The following is a 17,155-nucleotide window of genomic DNA, read 5'->3' on the forward strand; positions in this document are numbered from 1 at the left end:
AAATGATCCCATTTAGAAATTCCAAGAAAACAGTTGTGTAACCTATTTGGAGTGAATCCAGCAAAGTGACATGGAAGTCCTGAGGAATGGGCAATCTATTCCAGTTTCTTGTTCCTGAGGTAAATTTATTGTAAAGTGGCATAAGAAACAATCTGCATGCCTCTCCTTCCTTGGTTTTCCATGGTTCAAAAGCTGACACAGAAAAGAAGAGGAGGAGACTGTTTCTGCTCAAAGAATTTACTAAGCCAAGTAGGAAAAAGAAATGGATTTCAGGTGTACCCCACGCTGTTTCTGGGGGGAAAAATATCAAGTTAGATGAAGTTACATGAGAGAAAGCTCCAGGAGAACAGTGAGTTCTTTGCGATTAAAGGTGTAGTTTGGTTATGATGTATCAGTAATGGTATTCAATAAGCCTTTCTTAGGAATCTGTGCTATACTAGGTCTTCTATTCTCTCTCCATATTGTCACCTGGTGACTTCATCAGCTCCCATGGGTTTAATTATCTCCATGTGGATATCCCTAGATCTATATATCCAGCCCTACTCTGTCCACAGCTCCAGTGGTGTATCTCCACCTACTTATTGGATATTTCAAACTGATATCCCCTAGATATCTCAAATCCAAAATGTCCAAGACTGAACCATCATCTTTCTCCCCAACCCTATCCCTCATCCAAACTTCCCTATCTTTGTCAATGTCATGATATCGCAGCTTTTGTCACTATGTTTCTGGTCACCCAACTTTTCCACCTCAGCTTTACTCTTGGTTTCTTACTCTCCCTTACCCTACATAGCTAATCAATAACCAAATCTTACCATTTCTCTCTCTACCATATTCCTTGCATCTGTTCCTTTCTCTCAACTCACATAGCCACCACCCTAGTTCTAGCCCTCATCACCCTTGAGCTAGACTACTTCAATGACCTCCTAATTGAACTTTTTGCTTTAAGGAACAGCCCCAACTTTGTCTTTATGCCCCCAGAGTCTAGCACAATGCCTCACAAATGGTTGGTTGTTGTCTTCCTCCATGCTTGGAGGACCAAAATGACCTCACTATGTTGGGATCAAGGTACGGAGCATCAGACTGTGGCTGATCAAACCAACATGAGCTCAGAAGGCTCTTTGACAGGTCAGGCACAAATCATCCATATAAATATTTGGAGTGGATATGTCTCTAAATTTGTGTATATGTTTCTTTTGAGTTACTGTAATTCTGCTTTGTTCATAGAGCACAGAACCTTCCTTGATTCAGGCATGCCACACTAGATGGTCCTATGTCAGTGTCTCCCATATCTCACAATAAATTCCAAAGTTCTTCAGAGAGATCACAAATAGTAGACACTTGATAAATACTGATTGATTGATGGATTGATTACAAGGCACCATACTAAATGCTAGACATACAAAGAAAAGATGAAATATTCCCAGAGGTCGCAAGGAGCTTTATATCCATTTGTGGTAGTGGAGAGAGGGAGTAAGAGAAAAGGAAGAAAATACATGTAGAGAAAGAGGGAATAAAAATTTATATAGGATGTACATATATATATATATATATTTATAAATTTACACAGCATATATTATATGTAAAATAGCATTTATATTACATAGTAATATGCAGGCACTGTACTGAGTGCTTTATAAATATTATCTCATTTGATGCTCACCACAATTCGGCGAGTGGGTGTTGTTATTGTCCCCATATTACTGATGTGGAAACTGAGGTTGACAGAGGTTAAGTGACTTGCCCAGGATAACTAGTAAATGTCTGGATTTGAACTCAGATTTTCATGACTCCAGTTCCAATTCTATCTGCAAATAAATCTACATAGTATAAGGGAAATTGAAGAGGGACAGAACACTGATAGTGGGGTGGGGAAAGTTGAGAGGGGAAAGGAAAAGTGTTAAGAAAAGCTTCACAAAGGACATAGCATTTGAGTTGAGCCTTAAAGACATATAAGGATTTTGAGAGGCAGAGATGAAAGGGCACTGCATTGTCCAAATGCATGGAGGTAGGAGATGAAGTCAGAGGCAGCTAGGTTCCAGTGGATAGGGTGCTGAACCTGAAGTCAGGAAGATCTGCATTCAAATGAAGCCTCAGACATTTACTGTGTAACTCTGGGAAAGTCACTTAAACGCTATTTGCCTCAGTTTCCCTATCTGTAAAATGGAGATAATAATACCAACTAAATATCAGGATGGTTATATCAAATGAGATAACATTTATGAAGCACTTAGCACAGTGCCTGGCTATTATAGGTGCTATATAAATGTGATCTCATTATTATTTTTATTATTACAATTCTGAGAGTGGGTAGTGGTCCTTTTTAAAGTCTAGAAATAGTAAAAAATAAAATTGAAAGTAGAGATAAGGGACATATTGTGGGTGGCTGATGATGTTTTCTGCCTGGAGGTGTGACATAGCCAACAGGTGTTTTAGGAAGTCAGAATTTGAACTTAGGGCCAGTGACTCCATACTCGGCACTCTTTCCTTGATACCATATGTAGCACAGCTTGTGTCAATAATGAAAATAAGACATGAACCTAGTTATGAGGATGGTGGTGCCCCAGGAAGGTGAGGTTTAGGGGAGTTTTGTTTGGACATGCTGAGTTTGAGATGCTTATATGGCATCCAGAAGATAACTCAGAGACAGTTCACAATGCTGTGTGGGTGTTTAAGAAAGAGAATGGGACTGCATATGTAGATTTTGGAAATCACTATATAGAACAGATACTTAAACCCAAGGCAATGGAGTTTGGGAGGTAATTTGGGAGAGAGGGCACTAACAGTTGTGGGGGTCACTGGAAAGAAAAGCTTCATGCAGAAGAGTGCTTGACCTGCATCTTAAAGGAAGAGGCAAATTCTATGAAGTATGGGTAAGAAGAGATTGTATTTCTGGGCAAGTGTGATGGCTGGGGTAAAGCCATGGAGGCCAGCTTAGCTGGATCAGAGAGTATTGACCAGTGAAGCTGAAAAGACAGATGGGGGCCAGATTATGGGGAGCTTTAAAAGCTGAACAAAGGACCTCATATTTGATCCTAGAGATAATAAGTTCCTGGAGTTGATTGAGAAGGAGAATCGTGGTCAGATCTGTGCTTAGGGGCAGCTAGGTGGCACAGTGGATAAAGCACCGGCCCCAGATTCAGGAGGACCTGAGTTCAAATCCGGCCTCAGACACTTGATGTGTACTAGCTGCATGACCCTGGGCAAGTCACTTAACCCTCATTGCCCCACCAAAGTAAAAAAAAAAAAGATCTGTGCTTAAGGAAAAACCATGTTGGCAGCATTGTGTAGGAGGGATTGGAGCAGGGTGAGACAGAGAAAGACCAATTAGGAACCTGTTGAAATAATGTAGGCAAGAGGCAGTAAAAGCCTGATCTAGTTTGGTAGTCATGTGACCAGAAAGGACAGAGGAGAGATGGGAAAGTAGAAGCAACGGATTTGGCAAGATAGAAAACCCAAGAGACTTGCAGAGATACCTTTGACAGAAATAGGAAATTCTGGAAGGAAGAAAGAGTTTGGGAAACAAACTCAGTTTGGGGCATGTTGAATTTGCAACGCCTCAGGGCTATCATATTTTAAATATCCAATAGGAAATTGGTGATGTAGTATCGAATCTCGAAATGGACTGGAGATTAATATCTATGAGTCACGTGCATAGAGGTGATACTTTAACCCAGGGAAGGCGGAAGAGACATGAGTCCAAGACAGAGCCCTGGAGAATACCCTTCACCAGGGTGCAGAAGATGGGTTACAGTCCAGCAAAGAAGGCTGAGTAGTAATGTAGCAGAAGATCAGGAAAGAAGGGGCAAAGGGGGACTAAACAGCTGAACAAAGGTGCCATTAGGTTTATTCATGGACTTAATTTATGACTTGAATTTTAATTCACCTGAGCCAGGCTTCAGACTAAAAAGCATGTTGTTACAAGTGCAGTGAACAAGTTAACATTCCCTCCTATGTTTTGGCCAGTACTTCCTTTGTTGAGTTGTCTTGTATCTATGATATCATCAGGTCATTGAGCAACTACCATTGACTTGAATATGCACTACGAGACCTGCATAGAGTGCATGATGTCTCTCTTTATGCCCCAGCCAAGTAACAGTCTTCCATATACTCAAATTACAGGCTAGTATCCCCCAGAGAATTGTGTAAAGCTAAAGAGGCTTGAAGAATTTCTCTGTTCTCCAGTTCATCTGGGAGTACCAAACATTCCTTAAAAATAAAATGAATAGTGGCAGCTAGGTGGCGCCGTGGTTAAAGCACCGGCCCTGGATTCAGGAGTACCTGAGTTCAAATCTGACCTCAGACACTTGACACTTACTAGCTGTGTGACCCTGGACAAGTCATTTAACCCCCATTGCCCCACCAAGAAAGAAAGAAAGAAAGAAAGAAAGAAAGAAAGAAAGAAAGAAAGAAAGAAAGAAAGAAAGAAAGAAAGAAAGAAAGAAAGAAAGAAAGAAAGAAAGAAAGAAAGAAAGAAAGAAAGAAGGGAGGGAGGGAGGGAGGGAGGGAGGGAGGGAGGGAGGGAGGGAGGGAGGGAAGGAAGGAAGGAAGGAAGGAAGGAAGGAAGGAAGGAAGGAAGGAAGGAAGGAAGGAAGGAAGGAAGGAAGGAAGGAAGGAAGGAAGAAGGAAAGAAAGAAAAGGAAGAAAGAAAGAAGTAGATAGATAGATAGATAGATAGATAGATAGATAGATAGATAGATAGATAGATAGATAGATAGATTAAATAAATACAATGAATGAAACCAAAAGGGCCAATGTAAAAGAAAGAAGAAAAAGGATGGAGAAAGGAATCCTCACTGTGACATGAAGGAAGACAAAATGGGCCAATGAATACTTATACCTAAATAATAAATATGAGGTCCTTCCAAATAGGAAGAGAGCCGAGGCATGTGAAGAGGAAGGAGCTGCATGGAATGCTGTTTGGATCAACAAGTTCCATCAGGTGTAGAGCTATGATTTAGTACAGGTCAGAGAAGGTCCTTCAGGCAAAGGCTGCATGTCCACTTACAGACTGCTGACAAGGAAGTTTTTGTTCCGATGCTGGTTGTACTAGATGGTATCTGAGAAGGGCCCCTCCTACATCAGGATTCTGGAATTTTGTGATTAAGATCACTTCATTTCATCTAAACAACTACCAACTAAAAAGTTACTCCCCATTTGTAAGGTTTCTGGGAACATAAAGACCTATGATATTCCAATTTACATACTGCATTCTACCACCCTAGCTGTATATATACATCCTGTCCTAGATACAACACATAGCTACAATTCTTCTCTCCGAAGTCATGGGGCGAATTAAAATCGTGTCCCATTTTTAGGTAGCTATTTTAGGCTTAATGCTTGTTAAAGGGGGTGGGAGCAATTGGAACATGCTAGCTGCACCCCTTGTTTCCATATTCCCTGTTACTCCCTGTTTCTTGCCGTGTCTACATTTGCTTCAGTGCCACTCAAGAAAGGAATAGAGGGAGTAGGTAGTAGGGTTTTTTAAGGAGCTTTCAAAATGTGTTCTTTAATATTCCAAGCACAGCAGGAGACAGGGAGGGGCACATAAAGAGATACGTGTGTGTGTGTGTGTGTCTGTATACAATAGGCATATAAACAATTATCTGTGGCTCCCACATCTGCTTTATCCCACATGAGGCATATCCTACTATAGAGAGCTCAAACTTGTAGGTTTTAAGCAAGCCCGAACCTGATTAAAATGTGAAGGGGAAATATTTAACAAAATAAAAATGCAACATAGATAATGTTCATTTGTGGTTTTCTAAGTCAATGCTGATGACAGGGATCCTTCTTATTTGAGTCTGACACCACTGTCTTACCTCATCTTTTAATTGGTTCCACAAAAAACATGTAGACTCTGCAAGTCATGGTGGGGTTCAGAGTTGCATTACAAAACAGTATTGGTCAAAGTTGTGTTATGCCTGTATTGTACCAAGACTCCAGACATTAGCACTGGAACTGGGAGAGAAACAGAATAGGAGAAAGAGCACCGGACAGGGTCCAAATCTTACCTTCTAAAATTTTAAGCAATTCACTTAATTCACTGCTCTGGACTTCAACCTAAAATGTAATGATCTTTATATGCTTTCTAACTCTAAATCCTGAATTAGTCCAACATCCACAGACATGAAGTAACTTGTCCAAGACTACACAGTTGATAAATATAGCAAAATCAGTACCATGCTTTAAAAAAAGGGGGGGGGGCAGCTAGGTGGCGCAGTGGATAGAGCACCGGCCCTGGATTCAGGAGGACCTGAATTCAAATCCGGCCTCAGACACTTGACACTTACTAGCTGTGTGACCCTGGGCAAGTCACTTAACCCCAATTGCCTCACTAAAACAACAACAACAAAACAAACAAACAAAAAAGAATGGGTCTTATCTCATCCATTGGATGAGATATGAACCCAATGAGCCAATCCCACTACTGATTGGCAAGGGAGACTTTGAACTGTTCTGTTTCTGATTTGGGCCACTTTGTCCTTCCTTAGGCAAGTATCTGTCACCCACTTCTTCCACTCCCTCCCCACTCCCAGGGTTTCACCATACTGATAACTGTACCTGATTGATTTAACCCATTGCAACTCAGAATTCTGGAACTAAAGAGATCTACCCGCTTCAGCATCTGTAACCTGGGATTGCAGGCATGTGCCACTGTGCCCAGCTCCAAGCTTTCCCCACTGTATTCTATTCCTTACTGGTTCCTTATTGGTTCTCTGTGTATCTGTTTTCCTCCCATCAATCCCTACCCCATCTATCTCACCCTGCTGGCAGAGGATAAAAATGAGATAATAAGATGACAGTGGTATTATGCAAATGTAAAGGCCTAGCCTAAAGTAGTTTGCCATAGTAGCAAATTAAGTTCTCTTCTAGCACCCAAACAAAGAGAGAGAGAGAGAGAGAGAGAGAGAGAGAGAGAGAGAGAGAGAGAGAGAGAGAGAGAGAGAGATTGATTAGGAGAATCTTTTACAAAGTGTTCTCTCTCAAATGGAGCATTTGCCTTTAAAGCCTACAAATACAGACCTGACAAAGGCAGTCTGCAAGTAGGAGAGGGGCTTGTCCTTAAGTTTCTTAGGAATTTTGCAAATTTTTTCAAACTGGGTAAGGGGAAAAAGAAGGAACAAACATTTATTAAATGTCTACTATGTGCCAGGCTCTGGTGTTAAGTACTTTACAAATAACTCATCTGGTCTTCACAACATTGTGAGGTAGGTGCTATTTTATAGGTGAGGAAACTGAGGCAGTCAGAGGTTAGCTGACTTGCCCAGGGTCACATAGGCTGGTTTTTAAACTCAGGTCCTACTGACTCCAGGGCCAGAGATTCACCCACTGTACTACCTAGCTGCCATTAGTAATGACAAATAATACCACAAAATGGTACTAGTCAACACCAGCTGTGGCAGCCCATGGATTCATGCTCTGGATTAGTATTTGAATGGAAAAGCTCCAAGTTATTGCTGGAATTACAAAGTTATTCAGTTAATTTTTCCAGAAGTATTTTATACTAGGCAGTTTTGCCAAAGTTGTCATCATCTCAAGTAATTTAAATCTTCAAAGGGCTATCACTATGTGTAGAATGATCCCAAACTCCTTAGCTAAAGGCCTTCAAAATCTGGCACTAATTTACTTTTCCAGATTTATCTCCACTATTCCTCCACACAAAAACCTCTGCCTCAGCCAAAATGAGCTGTATTCACTGCCTTCTATAAACATGTTGGGTGACAGCATCATCTCTAGTAAAAGAGCCATAGACTTTGAGTCAGCATATCAAGGCTCACTTGCTACACGGCCTTGGACATATACTAATGCTGTGGCCTTTCATTTGTAAAATGTAAATAATAGGGAACAGCCAAAATGGTGGAGTAGGAGGAAATAATTCAAACCAGTACTCAAACAATGATCTAAGAATGCCTGACCACATAGTGATTGGGAACTCAAAAGGAGAAACTACAATGAATCATCTTTCTAGGCCAAGATTACAAATTTGACCTATAGGCAAGTGACCAGAGCACTTGTGTGGAATAGTGGTGGGACAGGATCACAGACACAGTGCCTAAAGCTCTGAGTTAGGCCAGCAAGCAGCTCAAGGGCAGCCAGAGCTCATCTCATTCAGCACTAGGCCTAAGACAATAACAAAGGGTCTAGCAGAGGGGCCAGGTGAATGGACTCAACACCCAGGAATATTAAAATAAAGTGAGACAAACATTTTTGGACATGGCCAGCATGGGAATGTGCTTTACTTGACTGTGTATATTTATTGCAGGTTTCCCTCCCCTTTTGGGAGGGGGGGTGTGAAGGGGGAAGGTGGAAGGAGGGCAGGGAGTTGGAAAAAGATAATAGATAATCATTAATTGAAAAAAATCAAAATATATAGAAAATATTTCTATTACTCTAAAAGTTTTTAAAAACACATTTTATGGATGTCTTTATTTTGCATCAGTCAATTAAAAAAAAAAAAACCTCTCCTCCCTTGTGAAAAAAAAAGCCTTCCATGTTCTTCCTTAGCCCAACTAGGTTAATTGAAAAAAAAAATTAGTTGTATCCCTCATAGTATCTTATATATCCTACAAACAGGCTGATGATAATATAAAGCAAAGATTGTCTCATTCATTCCTTATTGAGCAACAAGCAAACTATATACTATGTGGTCAGCTACCATCTCCAGACAGGAGCCAGAGACTCTTAGTAGTTTTCCATTTAAAACAGGAAAGATCCAACTTTCCTAATATCTGGTGTAAGTAGAACTGTGGAGAAAGTCTGACCATGGAAGAGATGGCTAATACCAAACTTTGTTAAGAAGAGTAAATTGCATAGAAGCAAAATCAAGATGGAAGAAATAAAGCTCTGGGTTTACCTCATTATTACAATAATACTGCTACTAATAACTTCTCATATATGCCCATATATGTCCATGTAAACTTCTTTTCCCTTTTGTTTTTTATCTCCTTTTGGGTACAGAGCTGGTAGTGGTATTGCTAGGTCGAAGGGTATGCATGGTTTTATAGTCCTTTGGGCATACTTCCACATTGCTCTACAAAATGGCTGAATCAGCATATAAACTTTTTTTTTTTTTTGGCAGGGCAATGAGGGTTAAGTGACTTGCCCAGGGTCACACAGCTAGTAAGTATCAAGTGTCTGAGGCCGAATTTCAACTCAGGTCCTCCTGAATCCAGGGTCAGTGCTTTGTCCACTGCCACTTAGCTGCTCCCAGCATGTAAACTTCTTAAAGACACTTTCTAGTTAGTATCTCTGACAGTGCCTAGCTCATGGGACTCAAAAAATTATGGAATACAACTAGCTATGTTCTTTCCAAGTTCTATCTCAAATATTAGCTCATGTAATCCTCACAATAATCCTATGGGACTAGTAAAGCAGATATCATCCCCATTCCATAGATGGGAAAACAGACACAAGGGCAATTCAGTGATTTACCTAAGATCACCCCAAATTAATAGCTGAGGGTGGAGTGAAGATTTTAGCTTTCCTGACTCACAATCGAATGCTCTTTCTATTATACCATACTGATGTCCCATGTAAGCAGTGATACAGGTAGAGAAGGACTGGGGTGGAAGAGGTACAACTATGAACACCATAGTTTTGGTTAATTTTCTTCAAAGTTTCCAAACCTATGTTCCATTTCTTAAGTTTCCCTATATTGCTGTAGATAGCCAGCTATAGCAGTCCTAAGGCCAAGTAGCATATTGCTGTTTGGTTGTTTCCATTATAACCGACTCTTCATGATTCCACTTGGGGTTTTCTTGGCAAAGATGCTGGAGTGATTTGCCATTTCCTTCTCCAGCTCATCATGTTATAGATGAAGAAACTGAGGCAAACAGGGTTAAGTGACTTGCCCAGGGTCACATAGCTAGTAAGTGTCTGAGGTCAGATTTTAACTCAGGAAGACTCATCTTCCTGAATCCAGGCTTGGGGCTCTATCCATTGAACCACCTAACTGGCCCTGAGTAACATGATCACCTGGATAAGAAGAGCACTGTTGGGGGGCAGCTAGGTGGAGCAGTGGATAGAGCTCCGGCCCTGGAGTCAGGAGTACCTGAGTTCAAATCCGGCCTCAGACACTTAACACTTACTAGCTGTGTGACCCTGGGCAAGTCACTTAACCCCAACTGCCTCACTAAAATTAAAAAAAATTTAAAAAAAATTAAAAAAAAAAAAGAAGAGCACTGTTGCCTTACGTGAAGCTTCTGGTAAGGAAGCTTTCCTTTAAATGACCATCTTTACCCAAATAAAGCTGAAAAAAGATACTGAAACTAAGAGAGAAAAGTTAAGAAAGGAAAAGCATGAGAAAAATCACTAATCTTAAATTGTCAAGAGAGAAAGGAAGTCCAAGACCCAAACAATATTTAAGAAAGGGAATAGGGGAAGGAATATTAGGACACAGAGAAACCCTCCCCCACCCCGAGTTTAGTAAGTGTTATTCTGTTTCTTGCTGCTTAACTGTGGGGATCTGATTAGTTTGGGGAGTCTAGTTAGATAGGATTCACATTTTTTATATATGTGTACTAAGGCTTAAAAGTTAATATCCCCACATTCAGGAGAAATTGAGACAAATGTTATGTCTGGTTACTAAGATAAGAGAGAGCCTTCCAGAATAATTTATTTTAGAAGAGAGATGCTGGCTTAGGGACAAGTAGGCAAATGGAATCTGGGAAGTTATAGCTATGGAAAAATTTACGCCTATTTCAAATCTAACTACATAATCACACAGGCTACATTCCAAAATGCTCTGCTGCTAATGCCTCTCAGTCTGTCAATTATGTTCTAGTACCGACTGCTTCTTTAAAGGAGATTTTTTTTCAAATCAATTTTGGGGGAAGGGCCATCATTTACCTAACCTGAAATTTATTCCAAATATCTTAAAAGTAACTCTAATAGGCCAAATTGAGAACAACATTTGAGTTGCTGCAATCTGTGGGTTGGGTTAGAATTTACTTTGGTGTCTCTACTAACTATATGGAAATTAATGCTTTGATGTCTCCTGGCACGAAGCTCTAAGAAGATGGAATGGTAAAACATTCTTCCTCTATTAACATAGAATAATGGAAGGTGGGAGGATAGCAGGGAAGGAGAGAAGAGGATGACACTTAATAGGGAAAGCTGAAAGAGGAAAAAAAAAGTTTTCTCCAAAAGACAGTACTAAATAGAAACTAAAGAATTATCATATAATTGTTCTTGATTTGCCGATTCAAAAAGCTGTGGGTCAAGTAATTCAGCATAGGTCCCTGTGTTTAACATAAATCTGGCTAGACCCCAAGGAAGTCAGTTGGAGAACATAAACATTTCTAACTGAAATCTCACTGAATCTTCGTAAGAGTTTTTGTATGTGTATGTGTATATGCGGATGGATGGATAGATAGATGATAGTAGATAGCTAGACAGACAGACATATAGATAATAGATATCTGTTGAAGAAAATATTAATGCATTGTCAATCTGCTAATATTTGTATTTGCCCACTGTGCTAGGATGAGTATAGAACAAGTAGAAGAGAATATACTGATATATATGTTTTACCCACACACATAGAACTAAAACTAGTGCAAATTAAATAGATGGGTAAAATACTTTGTGAGACCACTCAAGGTTTGTTTTTTAAACCTATCACATTTAAGGAATGTCATTCAATGAAAGCATCTCAGGGTGCCTTTTACTAAAGGCCAATGTTGTCTAAGTATCAGAAGGCTTATTATACTGGACTGTCATGCCCAGATTATCTGCAATAACATAGCTGCCACAGCTATGTAAAGGAAATGATAGGAATGGGACTCATCAGAGAAAATAAAGGCTTGGGCAGTTCTTTTGGTCACCAAACTCAATGTCCTCACAGCTATCATTAACTTTAACCCTTCACTGGTACAATGGATAGATGCTCCAGAATTAGGCCTACAGAAAAATGGCATAGAGTTATTTGGGGCAGAATTTTTGAGACTTCAGCTGACATTCTTGTCTAGGGTACCTAACAAAATGGGGTTGAGAGAGAAGAGTCTGGATTTTTGTGCTGTTTTCTTCATCATCACCTTTTCTCCAAAGGAGATTCAAGTTTTCTACTTTCCTATCTGTTCCTTTTTCAAACTGGCCATAACTGTTTTTCCCTTTAGTGGGTAAGTGCCATTTAGCTAAGTTGGCTAAAGCTCTTCATTAATGAGGTCACAGGTTGCTAGTCCACCTCGGTCAATTTTGCTAATTTCTGCAGACAAATACCTCTATCTTTGACCAGTTCTTGTAAATGAATACTATAAGTCCCAAGGAACACCAGGTGAAGGATGGAAAGTGGATGAAATCATATGCAAATAAATCACTACTGAAAAGGTAACTAAACTGTATGTTCTACTAACAGTGAGTCAAGAGTATCTTCATATAAAAAATACAGCATCGATAGAGAAAGCTCAATGTAACTTCCAATAATAGTTGACACTTATTTGACATTCAAAGGTTTAGGACACACTTTTCCTACATTATCTCGTTTGATCTTCACAAGAAGCCTGTGATATAAATACTCCAGGTACTAGGATTCCTGTTTTACAAATAAGGAGATTAGGGGGCAGCTAGGTGGCATGGTGGATAAAGCACCAGCCCTGGATTCAGGAGGACCTGAGTTCAAATCCAGCCTCAGAAACTTGACACTTACTAGCTGTGTGACCCTGGGCAAGTCAATTAACTGTCATTATCCCACCCCCCACCCCTCCCCCAAAAGAAAAATACAAATGAGGAGATTGGAGTCCCTGGTCACATAGCTAGCAAGTGCCAGAGGCATGAGGTGCAATTGTCTCCGCTGACTTCAAGCCCAACACTTTTCCTTATACCACACCCAGCTCCTAAGGAGTGCCAAGGCCTCATTACTTAATGATATCCTTCCACTAACCAGAGAACAGGAAGGTATGTCATGTCAAGGGTAAGGGCTGTACCTATTATTTCCTTTGTATCTCCCTACAGTGCCTGCAACATTGCTTTGTAAGCAACAGACGATGAATACAAATTGACTGACAAAAGAAAGTCTATTTCTATTAGAATCACAGCTGTTTTCAATTCAGCTGATTCAATATTTCCCGTCAGGAGCTGCTTTTAATCTCTTCCTATCGCAGTTGGTTTATGTGTATGTACAGAGATATATACAAAGCATACACAGCTGTCGTCTGTAATGAAAGCTAACTGCTGATCACATACAGCAACCTGAATCATTATCAACACTGACTGGGCAGCAGTCCCCTGCCAGCAATCCCCTAGCTACTGCCTCCATGCTCCTTTGGTTTTGATTTATGAACATGGGAAAGCTGGACTTCCACAATCAGTGAGTTTTCTAGGTGCAGGATCCAAAAGTCTAGACCATTTATTCTGGTCACAAAAATAGAAAAGGGGCTAACAGAATCGGTCAATAACAGACGGAACAACCGGAAGGACAGAATGAAGTCTGGCCACTGTCCTTTTGACTAATTATCAGAGTGCAACTGTTAGGTGAGCTGTGTAGTCAAATTTGAATCAATCTGTGACTGCTTATCTCTTTAGCTGATAGAACAGGGGTGGGGAGGGGCAAATTTACCAAATTACCCTGAGACATTTCTCTAGAACAGAATATATGTACTAGAATCATAGACACCAAATTTTAGGACTAGTTTTTGGCCAAATTTTAGAACTAGAAAGAGGCTGTGGAGATCACTGGTCAAATACATTTTACAGATGAAGAAACTTAATGATCCTTGGCCCAAATGAAGACTTATGGGCCCTAATTAAGCTTTATAAATACTGAAAAAGATGTTCAATCTACTTTCCCTGAGAGCTCCCTGTTAATATCTCTTTGTAACAAATGCCCCAAATTTAAACATTATGAACTTAGAGTAGGCTTCTCTCTCATTTACTTTCACATTTTAAAACCAACATAGGTTTTTTCTTAAAAAGGAAGTCTTTAGCCTACATGTTTGTTTTAACAGAACTGGGGTGCCCTCTTGTGGTCAAAAATAAAACTCAATACCTGGAGTTTGTTTTATTTTATTTTAATGAGGGAGCTTACAGTTTTGCTTTTTAAAAACTGGTTAACTTTTTTTTTTTTTTTTTTTTGCGGAGCAATGAGGGTTAAGTGACTTGCCCAGGGTCACACAGCTAGTGTCAAGTGTCTGAGTCCGGATTTGAACTCAGGTCCTCCTGAATCCAGGGCTGGTGCTTTATCCACCATGCCACCTAGCTGCCCCCAAAACTGGTTAACATTTAAACGATGCTTCACATTTATGAAAGCATTCCACATATATTGTCATGTAATTTGAAACATCTCTAGAATATGACCCCTTCTCTCCTCTGACACTACCAACAGTGATGCAGACCCTCATCACCTCATGCCCTAGACTATTGCAATATTTAACTGGGGGGGGGGGAGCATTTTCACTGGCTAACATGCCCAGAAGGCTGTCCCTCTTCATCTCTGCCACCTGACTTCTTTTAAGTCCCAACTAAAAGTGCATCTTCTACAGGAAGCCTTTCCTGACCCCTCTTAACTCTTCATGCCTTCCTATTTATCCTGTACGTGTCTGTTTGTGAGCGCCTCAAGGGCTGTCTTTTGCTTCTCTTTGTATTCCCAGAGGTTAGCACAGTGACTGGCACATAGTGGGTGCTTAATAAATGTTTACTAATTGATATGATTCTTACAATGTTGTGAGGTAGCTGGATTGTTCCCATTTGTTGAGGTAGAAGTCAATGTTAAGCTACTTGCTACAGTCACAAGCTATTATCAATATCAAAGTAGCAGAGCTGAGTGATTCTCAAACCTAGGTGTCGTCATATCAACTTAGCATTGTTCTGAGAAATCTAAAGAAGTTCCAAGTATTTTGAGAGGAAAGCTAAAAGTTGCAAAAACTAGCTGATCTGGGTAAAATATTAAACCTGGAATTACTTCTGCCATTAAAATGTTATGCATGGGGGTGGCTAGGTGACACAGTGGATTCAGAAGGCCCTGGATTCAGGAGGATCCAAGTTCAAATCCAACCTCAGACACTTGACCCATTAGCTGTGTGACCCTGGGCAACCTTCACTGCCCCCCCCCAAATGTTATGCACTCATCTGGGGGGAGCTCAAAATGAGATTGTGTAATGGAACAACAACAAAAAAAAAATACTGTCAAAAGGCTTCAGATCCTAGCTCAGATACTTCAAGTGGCTACATCACCCTAGGCAAGTCACTTGACTATAAAATGGGGATATTTGGGTTATCTCACAAGGTAATTGTGAGAAAAGAACTTTGCAAGCCTTATATATGGTGCAGCTCTACAGATGGGGAAAGGGAAGGGGAAGGGGAAGGGATATTGGAGAAAATGTTAATCATGTTGAAAAAAAATAAGAAATATGAATAAAAAATTATTTTAAAAAATTGAAAGTTAAAGCCCCATTCTATCTGAGCAAAGTGAAGGGAATGAAATTAAAGGAGCACTTCTCTGCATTAATCCAGCTCATTGCAATAGCCCTCCTACATAAATAATCAGGGGAAAAAAGAGGTAGTTCTGCTCTAACCAGAAATGTGTGTTCCCCAAAAGCACTGCTATGCAAACTGTGCAATAAATGCCAGAGATTATGAAGAAAATGGGTTTAAGGGCCCCATTCTCAAAAACTTTGTAGTGGCATATAAAAAACAGGAACCAAATAAAAATGAAAGGACAGTTTTATACATGTAAAATGGTGAATGCATACAGAAATTCTATAGTTGATAGTGGCCACCTCTACAGCTTGGCTTGGGCTGCTGCTCAGCCCGTATCGAGCCCACCTCCCTCAGGCATGGAAGTTGGGGAAGAAGGGGATGGGGGTGTTGCAGTCAGCCCTCCTTTGGACCCTAGTTCCCACTGTACCAGAAAACATACAACAAACAGGGCACTGCCCTTTGAAAAAGACCAGAAGTTTGCTTGTGGAAGTGAGTCGGAAAGGGAGTGACTTGTGAGTTATTATGAAGTGGTAAAGTCTTCCGAGTTATCACCCCTTTTCTCAAGGAATAGCTTGAAGTTTGAGTCATGCTCAAAATGTTCCCTAATATATTGCTTGTGTTGGACAAATTTATGTTTCTGAAATGTGCATTATAGTAGAACTGTATGAAAAAAGCCCACCTTCTATGTATATAAACTTGTGCTGTGTGTGTATATGTAGGAACACACAATGTTACTATTCCACAATACTACCCTTTCTTCGGGGTCCACAGGGATAAGAATCTCCAAATTCTGCAATTAAACCCAATGAATGAGAAGCCATTTGAATACTTGGATGATAGACCTGATGGCAGAATAAGGCAAAGTCAAAAAAAGTGGGGGCATTTAAAACAAAGGGGGTGACATGCTTCCTACCTACTATAGCACTATTGACTTTAAACCCTTTGTATTACTCTAAACGCCATAATACTGCTTGCCTGTTTCTGAGGAGATTTAAAGAAAGCAAAAGCAGAACCCTACATGATAAGGAAATAACCATTTTTGCCATCCCTGATGCTAAGCTGATACCTAATAGCTCAAATGTAGCAGACTAGAAGTTATACAAAGAAGAAAAACATCTCTGAAATGACAATGAAGGTGACCCCAAGAAGGCTCTGTATCACAGTATAGATAAACTGACAGGGTGTGGGATCAGGCAGCCTGACAGCAACACTGACCTAAAAAAAAAAAAAAAAAAGAACGGAGGCCCCTGAACGCGCCCCTAGAGTAGTACTTTGCATGCAGCAGGTTCTCACAATTCATTCGCTGGATTTTAAAGACCAGCACAGAAATCGAAGCAGCCTAGTGAAATACTTGAAGCACTGATTTCAACGAAAAGTTTGTGGGGTAATTATTTTTGTTGTTCTTTATATGACTCTGTAATGAACTTGACTAAAGATAATTAGGTCACCTATGAGCAAAGACAAGTCTCTCAGCCCTAGTGGCTAAAATATAGTAAAACACAAACCACAGAATAAATAGGCAACAGAAAGGCTGGGTATCAAACTGGTAACAAGAGGCTAAAATGATGAGCTATAGTGGAAGTAAAAACACTACCACCTCAACCATATTTCCTCCCAAAGAAAATGATCTTTTCAATGTTTAAGTGTGAAGGGCTTTTCCTTTACAAAATGCCCACTACTAAAATGTTTCTTCTGAATGCTAAGCCAGGTTGTTTCTCCCAGTCCAATATTCCATAAG

The sequence above is a fragment of the Dromiciops gliroides genome, chromosome 1, assembly GCF_019393635.1.
Source record: "Dromiciops gliroides isolate mDroGli1 chromosome 1, mDroGli1.pri, whole genome shotgun sequence".
In the NCBI taxonomy this organism is placed as follows: Eukaryota; Metazoa; Chordata; class Mammalia; order Microbiotheria; family Microbiotheriidae; genus Dromiciops; species Dromiciops gliroides.